The following is a 10,000-nucleotide window of genomic DNA, read 5'->3' as shown; positions in this document are numbered from 1 at the left end:
CCTTCTGTAATTGCTAATGTAAATCGTCCCATTAAAGTACACCATATACGTTCCTGCGTGTGACCCAAATTACCACTCCGTTCCCCGAGGAGAGTAGCGCCGGAAGTGCATCTTGTTTACTTGGGTATCTTTGCAGCGTTCCTTCGGCCCATAGCTGCACTTCCCTTATTTTCTTCTACTTTTATCTCCATTCTTGCTTCCCTTTTTTTCCATCGTGCTATCCATCCTCTTCTAACTTTTGCTTCAGTGTGTGTAAATTTTGACCCTACATCCACTCCATCCTCTTCTAACTTTTGCTTCAGTGTGGCTAAATTTTGACCCTACATCCACTCCATCCTCTTTTAACTTTTGCTTCAGTGTGGCTAAATTTTGACCCTACATCCACTCCATCCTCTTTTAACTTTTGCTTCAGTGTGACTAAATTTTTACCCTACATCCACTCCATCCTCTTCTAACTTTTGCTTCAGTGTGTGTAAATTTTGACCCTATATCCACTCCATCCTCTTTTAACTTTTGCTTCAGTGTGACTAAATTTTGACCCTACATCCACTCCATCCTCTTCTAACTTTTGCTTCAGTGTGTGTAAATTTTGACCCTACATCCACTCCATCCTCTTTTAACTTTTGCTTCAGTGTGACTAAATTTTGACCCTACATCCACTCCATCCTCTTCTAACTTTTGCTTCAGTGTGTGTAAATTTTGACCCTACATCCACTCCATCCTCTTTTAACTTTTGCTTCAGTGTGGCTAAATTTTGACCCTACATCCACTCCATCCTCTTTTAACTTTTGCTTCAGTGTGACTAAATTTTTACCCTACATCCACTCCATCCTCTTCTAACTTTTGCTTCAGTGTGACTAAATTTTTACCCTACATCCACTCCATCCTCTTCTAACTTTTGCTTCAGTGTGACTAAATTTTTACCCTACATCCACTCCATCCTCTTCTAACTTTTGCTTCAGTGTGACTAAATTTTGACCCTACATCCACTCCATCCTCTTTTAACTTTTGCTTCAGTGTGACTAAATTTTTACCCTACATCCACTCCATCCTCTTCTAACTTTTGCTTCAGTGTGACTAAATTTTTACTCTACATCCACTCCATCCTCTTCTAACTTTTGCTTCAGTGTGACTAAATTTTTACCTTACATTCACTCCATCCTCTTCTAACTTTTACTTCAGTGTGATTAAATTTTTACCCTACATCCACTCCATCCTCTTCTAACTTTTGCTTCAGTGTGGCTAAATTTTGACCCTACATCCACTCCATCCTCTTTTAACTTTTGCTTCAGTGTGACTAAATTTTGACCCTACATCCACTCCATCCTCTTTTAACTTTTGCTTCAGTGTGACTAAATTTTTACCCTACATCCACTCCATCCTCTTCTAACTTTTGCTTCAGTGTGACTAAATTTTTACCCTACATCCACTCCATCCTCTTCTAACTTTTGCTTCAGTGTGACTAAATTTTTACTCTACATCCACTCCATCCTCTTCTAACTTTTGCTTCAGTGTGACTAAATTTTTACCTTACATTCACTCCATCCTCTTCTAACTTTTGCTTCAGTGTGGCTAAATTTTGACCCTACATCCACTCCATCCTCTTCTAACTTTTGCTTCAGTGTGATTAAATTTTTACCTTACATTCACTCCATCCTCTTCTAACTTTTACTTCAGTGTGATTAAATTTTTACCCTACATCCACTCCATCCTCTTCTAACTTTTGCTTCAGTGTGACTAAATTTTTACCTTACATTCACTCCATCCTCTTCTAACTTTTACTTCAGTGTGATTAAATTTTTACCCTACATCCACTCCATCCTCTTCTAACTTTTGCTTCAGTGTGGCTAAATTTTGACCCTACATCCACTCCATCCTCTTTTAACTTTTGCTTCAGTGTGGCTAAATTTTGACCCTACATCCACTCCATCCTCTTTTAACTTTTGCTTCAGTGTGACTAAATTTTTACCCTACATCCACTCCATCCTCTTCTAACTTTTGCTTCAGTGTGGCTAAATTTTGACCCTACATCCACTCCATCCTCTTTTAACTTTTGCTTCAGTGTGACTAAATTTTTACTCTACATCCACTCCATCCTCTTCTAACTTTTGCTTCAGTGTGGCTAAATTTTGACCCTACATCCACTCCATCCTCTTCTAACTTTTGCTTCAGTGTGACTAAATTTTTACCTTACATTCACTCCATCCTCTTCTAACTTTTACTTCAGTGTGATTAAATTTTTACCCTACATCCACTCCATCCTCTTCTAACTTTTGCTTCAGTGTGACTAAATTTTTACCCTACATCCACTCCATCCTCTTCTAACTTTTACTTCAGTGTGACTAAATTTTTACCTTACATTCACTCCATCCTCTTCTAACTTTTACTTCAGTGTGATTAAATTTTTACCCTACATCCACTCCATCCTCTTCTAACTTTTGCTTCAGTGTGACTAAATTTTTACCTTACATCCACTCCATCCTCTTTTAACTTTTGCTTCAGTGTGGCTAAATTTTGACCCTACATCCACTCCATCCTCTTTTAACTTTTGCTTCAGTGTGACTAAATTTTTACCCTACATCCACTCCATCCTCTTCTAACTTTTGCTTCAGTGTGGCTAAATTTTGACCCTACATCCACTCCATCCTCTTTTAACTTTTGCTTCAGTGTGACTAAATTTTTACTCTACATCCACTCCATCCTCTTCTAACTTTTGCTTCAGTGTGGCTAAATTTTGACCCTACATCCACTCCATCCTCTTCTAACTTTTGCTTCAGTGTGACTAAATTTTTACCTTACATTCACTCCATCCTCTTCTAACTTTTACTTCAGTGTGATTAAATTTTTACCCTACATCCACTCCATCCTCTTCTAACTTTTGCTTCAGTGTGACTAAATTTTTACCCTACATCCACTCCATCCTCTTCTAACTTTTGCTTCAGTGTGACTAAATTTTTACCTTACATTCACTCCATCCTCTTCTAACTTTTACTTCAGTGTGATTAAATTTTTACCCTACATCCACTCCATCCTCTTCTAACTTTTGCTTCAGTGTGACTAAATTTTTACTCTACATCCACTCCATCCTCTTCTAACTTTTGCTTCAGTGTGGCTAAATTTTGACCCTACATCCACTCCATCCTCTTCTAACTTTTGCGTCAGTGTGACTAAATTTTTACCTTACATTCACTCCATCCTCTTCTAACTTTTACTTCAGTGTGATTAAATTTTTACCCTACATCCACTCCATCCTCTTCTAACTTTTGCTTCAGTGTGGCTAAATTTTGACCCTACATCCACTCCATCCTCTTCTAACTTTTGCTTCAGTGTGACTAAATTTTTACCTTACATTCACTCCATCCTCTTCTAACTTTTACTTCAGTGTGATTAAATTTTTACCCTACATCCACTCCATCCTCTTCTAACTTTTGCTTCAGTGTGACTAAATTTTTTACCCTACATCCACTCCATCCTCTTCTAACTTTTGCTTCAGTGTGACTAAATTTTTACTCTACATCCACTCCATCCTCTTCTAACTTTTGCTTCAGTGTGACTAAATTTTTACCTTACATTCACTCCATCCTCTTCTAACTTTTGCTTCAGTGTGGCTAAATTTTGACCCTACATCCACTCCATCCTCTTCTAACTTTTGCTTCAGTGTGATTAAATTTTTACCTTACATTCACTCCATCCTCTTCTAACTTTTACTTCAGTGTGATTAAATTTTTACCCTACATCCACTCCATCCTCTTCTAACTTTTGCTTCAGTGTGACTAAATTTTTACCTTACATTCACTCCATCCTCTTCTAACTTTTACTTCAGTGTGATTAAATTTTTACCCTACATCCACTCCATCCTCTTCTAACTTTTGCTTCAGTGTGGCTAAATTTTGACCCTACATCCACTCCATCCTCTTTTAACTTTTGCTTCAGTGTGGCTAAATTTTGACCCTACATCCACTCCATCCTCTTTTAACTTTTGCTTCAGTGTGACTAAATTTTTACCCTACATCCACTCCATCCTCTTCTAACTTTTGCTTCAGTGTGGCTAAATTTTGACCCTACATCCACTCCATCCTCTTTTAACTTTTGCTTCAGTGTGACTAAATTTTTACTCTACATCCACTCCATCCTCTTCTAACTTTTGCTTCAGTGTGGCTAAATTTTGACCCTACATCCACTCCATCCTCTTCTAACTTTTGCTTCAGTGTGACTAAATTTTTACCTTACATCCACTCCATCCTCTTCTAACTTTTACTTCAGTGTGATTAAATTTTTACCCTACATCCACTCCATCCTCTTCTAACTTTTGCTTCAGTGTGACTAAATTTTTACCCTACATCCACTCCATCCTCTTCTAACTTTTACTTCAGTGTGACTAAATTTTTACCTTACATTCACTCCATCCTCTTCTAACTTTTACTTCAGTGTGATTAAATTTTTACCCTACATCCACTCTATCCTCTTCTAACTTTTGCTTCAGTGTGACTAAATTTTTACTCTACATCCACTCCATCCTCTTTTAACTTTTGCTTCAGTGTGGCTAAATTTTGACCCTACATCCACTCCATCCTCTTTTAACTTTTGCTTCAGTGTGACTAAATTTTTACCCTACATCCACTCCATCCTCTTCTAACTTTTGCTTCAGTGTGGCTAAATTTTGACCCTACATCCACTCCATCCTCTTTTAACTTTTGCTTCAGTGTGACTAAATTTTTACTCTACATCCACTCCATCCTCTTCTAACTTTTGCTTCAGTGTGGCTAAATTTTGACCCTACATCCACTCCATCCTCTTCTAACTTTTGCTTCAGTGTGACTAAATTTTTACCTTACATTCACTCCATCCTCTTCTAACTTTTACTTCAGTGTGATTAAATTTTTACCCTACATCCACTCCATCCTCTTCTAACTTTTGCTTCAGTGTGACTAAATTTTTACCCTACATCCACTCCATCCTCTTCTAACTTTTGCTTCAGTGTGACTAAATTTTTACCTTACATTCACTCCATCCTCTTCTAACTTTTACTTCAGTGTGATTAAATTTTTACCCTACATCCACTCCATCCTCTTCTAACTTTTGCTTCAGTGTGACTAAATTTTTACTCTACATCCACTCCATCCTCTTCTAACTTTTGCTTCAGTGTGGCTAAATTTTGACCCTACATCCACTCCATCCTCTTCTAACTTTTGCGTCAGTGTGACTAAATTTTTACCTTACATTCACTCCATCCTCTTCTAACTTTTACTTCAGTGTGATTAAATTTTTACCCTACATCCACTCCATCCTCTTCTAACTTTTGCTTCAGTGTGGCTAAATTTTGACCCTACATCCACTCCATCCTCTTCTAACTTTTGCTTCAGTGTGACTAAATTTTTACCTTACATTCACTCCATCCTCTTCTAACTTTTACTTCAGTGTGATTAAATTTTTACCCTACATCCACTCCATCCTCTTCTAACTTTTGCTTCAGTGTGACTAAATTTTTTACCCTACATCCACTCCATCCTCTTCTAACTTTTGCTTCAGTGTGACTAAATTTTTACTCTACATCCACTCCATCCTCTTCTAACTTTTGCTTCAGTGTGACTAAATTTTTACCTTACATTCACTCCATCCTCTTCTAACTTTTAATTCAGTGTGATTAAATTTTTACCCTACATTCACTCCATCCTCTTCTAACTTTTGCTTCAGTGTGACTAAATTTTTACCCTACATCCACTCCATCCTCTTCTAACTTTTGCTTCAGTGTGACTAAATTTTTACCCTACATCCACTTGGGTGCTGAATGGCCCACAGGCCCGAGCACTGGGCTATGTTGTCCAAATGCATATATCCAGTCCAATCCAACATAAGCACTTGCATCCCCTGCATGTCTGTCCATACCCCTTCAATCCATGCCCATCATCTTGCTTACATATATACCCTTGTTTATATCAACATCCATAATCATACCGAACCCCATGCACGACATTGATTATTTTTATTCCATCTTTTATTTGGTTTTTAATGGTTTCATTTTTTCATCAAGGCGAATTAATGTCCATTGCACAGACTTAACTTAAAAATACCATGGTGCTTCATAGTCTTATTTTTTTCTTTTCAATTCTCTTCTTTCTCCTATATATCGTAAGAAATGTGTAGGTAATGGAGAAAATTTTTTATTATTTTTATTATTATATCTTCATGTATCCACCTAAAGTTTGATAGTCTATAGGGGAGTCATTTGATAATTATTTGGACAACTTTTCCCTCCAAGTTTGTTCGTCCGTTCCTGATATGTTTTATAGACCACAACACGTAAACATATATGCTAATATCGAATTAAAACCTTTTAACTTTCTCAATGGAGGTAAAACTTGAAACTTGAACAACTAACTGATCACACTCTTGATTTGGACAGCTTTTCCATCCAAATTCGTTCGTCCATTCCTGATATGTTTTATAGACTACAACGCGTAAACATAGATGCAAATATCGAATTAAGACCTTTTAACTTTCTCAGTGGAGGTAAAACTTGAACAAACTAACTGATCACAGTCTTAGTACATACTTCTTGAGCATGATGCATTGGTATATGAATGCGCGTGCGCACTCACTCACAACTGGAAATTCCATCAATTCATAGCGATTCCAAAACTGATATATATCCCCATGGCAGTTTATTCGCACATGAAAAAAGGTGTATTTGTCCGTTGTTAAAAATGTAAATAAACAGTAAACAAAAACAAAGAATGAAAGGTTTTTCGATCCCCCGATAAGGTATGATGGTGCAACATGCACGATGCTTTGTTTGCAACGATCCAATGGGATCAGTTATACAAAAGCGCCGCCGATCGGAGCTTAAAGCCTGTGCTTATATTTTTTATGGCTGGAACGTTTACCTGTGCATTTGGTTACCTGCGTCATGTATTGCACTTGCATTGACGGAGCTGACATCGCTGTAATTTCGTTTATTGAGCTTTCATTCTTTTTCGTTATTTTTTTTTCTTTTTTCTTTTCTTAATTTCAGATCGTTAAATAGTGACTGTTCAGTTTGACTATGGACTTCGCAATTTTTTTTTTTATTTAATATTTAAAGTAAATGCATTTTTAATCAAACTATCGATTCAGAGATACTCATTAATTATTAGTAAATTTTTCATAGTTACCATTAATCTTGTATTCGTTTTATTGACATCAATCTTAACACCATGTTGTATCTTTAATCTGTGTAGTGTTCATTTACACTCGCAGAAGTAGTACAGGTTGACTCTTAATTTTAATATTTTTAGCTTTCCCTCTTTCTGTTTGTATTTTGGTATGAGATTTCGTGGACAGAAATTTAACCATCATAACAGTAATGAAGTTAATGAAACTCAAATACATACGTATATACTTACCATGTAATGAGTACAAACATTACCTATATCCCGGGCTTAAAGAAGTCGAGCAAATTGGTTCTTATAGTAAGTGTTCATGATTCATCATCGTTTCCCCCTACGCCTATTGACGCAAAGAGCCTCGGTTAGATTTCGCCTGTCGTCTCTATCGTGAGCTTTTAATTCAGTTCTTCTCCATTCTACTTGATTAGTCATAATACAATTTATGTCGATTTAATGTCCATCATGATTCATTGTTGGCATTGTGAATGCCATGTGCGCCATGAACTTTGATTTTTTTTTTTTTTTTTTTTTTTTTTTTTTTTTTTTTTTTTTTTTTTTTAATGACCATAGTTGCGGAGTTACTATTAATGGTGTTTTTTTTTTTTTACATTATCATGACCTTTCATGACATTATGACCTACACATTACTGCTATTTACAGCAACCCTTCAGGCCTTTCTGATATACTTATAAAATTGTTACATTTAACATTTATCCTTGACATTTTCGACACATTTATAACCTTACGCTGAACGTCATTATTAATTACCATATGACCCTGTGCAATCATTATTATAGATCTTTTTCATGGATTTCCCCCCCCCCCCAAAAAAAAAAAAAAATTCTATTTTTGTTTTCGCTTTTTAAAACTTTATGCACGGTTTTTTTACGTTTTTCAAGTCTTTTGTTGGTCATTTTCTTATATCATTTAATTAATTAAACATTTAATGCTTCACAAGATTTTTTTACGAATGAGTATTTTGACTTTTACCTTTTTTATAAATTATTTCAATCCTTTTTTTTTTTCTTTTTTTTTTTATTCATTGTTTTTTTGTCACATAAGTATTTATAAAGATACCTGTATGATAATTTGGGAAAGGTATTTTCTCTATTGTGAATTGTGATCAATAATCAATTTTTTTTTAAATGTGACATAATTAGTTCATACAATCAGAATTATGTGCAATTATATTTTTTTTCAACTAAGTAGCTTTATTTTAATATGTAAAGATCAGCTTGACCAATATTTGCGAAGAGATTCAATACTATTGTTAAAACTACTGTTGACTGACTTTACTTTTGTTTTACGGCCCAAATTTTTTTTTTTTATTATTATGTTTATGTTTTATTTTGCCCATTTTCAAGCCTCTTGACATGCCGTGTAGGCCTATATCTCAGTTCTACATCAAACCCAACATCGTCATTCTCTCTCTCTCTCTCTCTCTCTCTCTCTCTCTCTCTCTCTCTCTCTCTCTCTCTCTCTCTCTCTCTCTCTCTCTCTCTCTCTCTCTCATATTCTGGAATTTTCATTCATTTCCATTCCAGTCTTTGCCTAAAATTCACAGAAATGATTCTCATTTCATTTTGCATTTTTTCATTATTCATTATTTTCATTTCCTGCATCTCAATTAACCCTTTGGAGTAAATCATCCCAGTATTTCCACCTAAAGAAATTTGCTTTACATTCGTCGATATTTCTACCATTTTATTTCCTAGTTATTGTTCATTTCGTATTTTTTCATTTGTTTTCGTCTCATATCCTGTAGTCTTCATTTATTTATATTTTTATATTTTTAATTATGAATATAAGTATATTTAGAATTCACTTTGCACGCTCGTTATTTATTAACTGCCATTCCTTATTTAATCTATATTTAATAGTTAATGTCCATCGTTGTTAGAAAATATTCCCCAGACTAGTAATTCATTCTTAAGATTTATGTATTCACTCTACCCGTTCTAGAATATACCACTCGTGAATTATCATCTTCATTCAGAATACATTCGCCTTCGTCATATTCATTATCGTCATATTTGTAAGTTACCTGTTTAGATGTAGGCAATTAAAAATATTTTTATTCTGAACTCCCATCCCCTGAGCTTTCTCCCCTAATGTTATAGTTTATTTATTTCACTCAGAACTGTATTATATTTTCTAGATTTATAGAAATCATTGTCTTTTGTGTGTGTAAAATATTAAGGTTTCGCAATTCTCCCTAGCTAGGATGTTTCACAGATTTTATTTAAATAGATTAGAATAGTTGCCACTATAGTCAATTCTTTTTAGTGAGGCATATTTGCACCGACTCGCGGGGGTGCCCCTTTCGCTCGGAAGAGTTTCCTGATCGCTGATTGCTTGGACAAGATAATTCTAACCAATCAGATAACAGAAACTTTTCCGAGCTTAAAAGGGTACAGCTGCGATTCGCTGCAAATGCGCCTCATTAATAAAAATCAAGTATAGGAAGTACAATACATATGAGTTGATATGTCTGTTCTGCTATTCGTGTCTGGACTTTCTATAGTTTGATTAGAATTTTCCTCATTTTTATTATTACTTTCTCATTGTATTTACTTATTTTTAAATAGGCAAATATACTCTTGAGGTTATTTTTGATCCTCCATGTGCTTGCTTGTTAACGAAGGATAGAAATAGATGCTTGAAACATTTCAGTATATATGTTTTTATATATTTTTCAATTTCAGCGCTGACAATTATTTCCAGAGTATTTTCTACCTGATACAAAATGAATATTGCGTATTGAATTTGACATACAATATAAATATCTGTGCTTGAACAATTCTGACTTTTTGAATATCGTTCTTTGATATATTGAAATTCTTTTATAAATGCAC

At 35.0% G+C, this 10,000-nt stretch overlaps 1 protein-coding gene across 4 annotated transcripts in view; it reads left to right on the top strand.

The window, feature by feature from the left end:
* Nucleotides 1-10,000, top strand: part of LOC137624405 (discoidin domain-containing receptor 2-like) — a 128,319-nt gene that overhangs the window by 45,099 nt on the left and 73,220 nt on the right. The gene's annotated exons all lie outside the window — the stretch shown is intronic.

This window comes from Palaemon carinicauda, chromosome 31 (assembly GCF_036898095.1).
Source record: "Palaemon carinicauda isolate YSFRI2023 chromosome 31, ASM3689809v2, whole genome shotgun sequence".
Classification (NCBI taxonomy): Eukaryota; Metazoa; Arthropoda; class Malacostraca; order Decapoda; family Palaemonidae; genus Palaemon; species Palaemon carinicauda.
This window is presented reverse-complemented; position numbering and strand designations above follow the sequence as displayed.